This window comes from Hydra vulgaris, chromosome 15, assembly GCF_038396675.1.
Source record: "Hydra vulgaris chromosome 15, alternate assembly HydraT2T_AEP".
Classification (NCBI taxonomy): domain Eukaryota; kingdom Metazoa; phylum Cnidaria; class Hydrozoa; order Anthoathecata; family Hydridae; genus Hydra; species Hydra vulgaris.
Genome location: NC_088934.1, coordinates 16702501 through 16704867, shown reverse-complemented (window position 1 = coordinate 16704867; position 2367 = coordinate 16702501).

Sequence of the window (2367 nt, the reverse complement as noted above, 5' to 3'; positions counted from 1 at the left end):
TTAAGTGTCATCCTTTTTCTGTGACTGTTCCTAAGTACTCCAAAAACGCTTATTTGTCTAGTTTTTTCCTCGAACATCAGTTCTTTGGAATTCGCTTCCTTCATCTTGCTTTCCTGATTCATATAACTTGCAATCTTTTAAGCCGTCCGTCAATCGTTATCTTGCTCTACAATCTTCATCTTTTCTCTCTCAGTATCTTCCAACTTTAATTAGTGGCTGCTTGCAGCCTTGGTGGAAGCGAAGATGTTTAAAAAAAAAAAAAATTGTATATATATATATATATATATACACAGCTATTCACTAAAGTTTAAACCATTGCAGAATTTTATTAAGTATGTTTGGTTTTTGTTTAATAAAAAAAACTGTAACATGATACTGAATTAATTTTTTTTATTCATTAAAGAAAATTTAAAATGAATATGAACATATTATAAAAGTTATGATATTTAGTAAGAAAAAAACAATTTCAAAAATTGTATAGGAAAAATAAGAAGCATATAAGTTTAAACGAATTGCAACATTCAAACAAAAAAAGCAAAAAAAAAGCAAAAATAATATTTTAAGTGTCCTCCTTTGTTTTTATAGCAAAGATAATCTCCCTTATGCATTAATTCAACTTATTTTGTGAAGATCACGCGAGGTACCTTCAGTCAGTACTCATTCAAGAATTGCTTCAAATGCTGAGTTGATTGAATTTCATGGTATGTCAGTTGATTGTTGATCCGAGACCAAATATTTTCAATTGGGTTGAGATCTGGTGAAATAATATATTTTTGATTGAGTGAGCTGAGTGAGCTAAAAGAATTCATCTTTCAAATTCACAAGCAAGCAATTCATCTTTCAACAAGATGGGGCGTCTTGTTGAAAGATGAATTGCTGTCTTCTGCCATACAAGTGTCTGATTGATGGAACTAAAGACGTTTCCAATGTGTTCTTGTAGGTGTATTGATCAATTTGGCCTTTGTACAGCTCACAGAAGCTTATACCTTTGTGAGAAAAACATACCCAGATGCCAACCGAACCTCCACCGCCTTGTTGACGATGTTGCAAAAACCTGTCTAAATATTTCTCAGTTGCAAATCTTCTGACATAGATTCTTCTCTTGCGGTTTATGACTTGAAAATTGGCTTCATCACTCCAGATAACTTTTGCTCACTGTTCTACAGACCACACTTGTTGTTTACGTTTATCTGAGATTGAAAGAATAGGTTTTCTAGCAGCTATGTACGTTCCAATACCTTTGTCCAACAATGTTTGTCTCACGAGCTCTCTGCTAACTCTTGGATTATTTTTTGACTTGTTGAAGATTTGTGCTAGCTTTTTGTAGCTGAGTCTGGGGTTTTCTCTGCTCAGTTTGGATGGTCTCCCAGTATGTGGCATGTTGGAGACGTCCTTGGTAAGTTCCCAGGTTTTGATGGTTTTTCGAACGCAATATTCAGAAATGTGAAATATTTTTCCTATTTGAATATTTGTGTGATTTTTTGTCCTTGTCATACCAATCACTTGCCATTTGATCTCACTAGAAACTGATTTTCGACCCATTTGCACGCAATTGAAATTGATTTAAAATTTGCAATATTTCAAGTTGATTTTTAATGAATTAAAAGCTGCCTGATGATGTTGTGATGAATTTTTAGATTGTAAACTACTCATTTTAACTTTATTTGAAAATAAAAAAAATTTTTCGCTCCAGATTTATCAATTAATTAGCAAATAATTGATACTATATAAAATCGTTTAAACTTTTGTGACACCTCTTAATTTCTATCAAAAGCCTTTTAATGAAATTTCTGTGTAAACAGTGATGAGTCGAAACCTACTTTTTTTTATTTCTTTTAACAAATAACCTATTTACCAAGTTAAAAAAAAAATTATTTTGATATCTATTTCTGTTAGATTTTTATTTAAGAAAAACCGAAGATTAGATCTTAAAATTCTGTAATCGTTTAAACTTTTCATTCTTATACTTTTTGTTGTTGTTATTACTAAAATTAATAAGATAACCATTGCTTTTTTATGCAAGTTTTTTCCTTTTTTTTAACACTACCTGCAAAAAATGTTTTTTACATGTTAACTTTTTTATTCATGTACTTTATGTCCCTATGCTGTGGCCTACTATATAGTATGGCCGGATATGTTGCCTGTATGACAAAAATTAGTGGGTCAATCTAGGGGTGGAAAATGATCTATGAAAAGTACAAAATTATTACTTTTTTTTAATTAGGCCCAAAAGAGCACCTTCCGGTGCTTCAAATGCTTTTTTTTGGAGACATACCGTATATTTATGTTCAATTGAACAAATTTACAGCTTTATAGTATTTTATTCCCGGTTGTATCGAAATTCTACCAGACTATATCACTATCAAC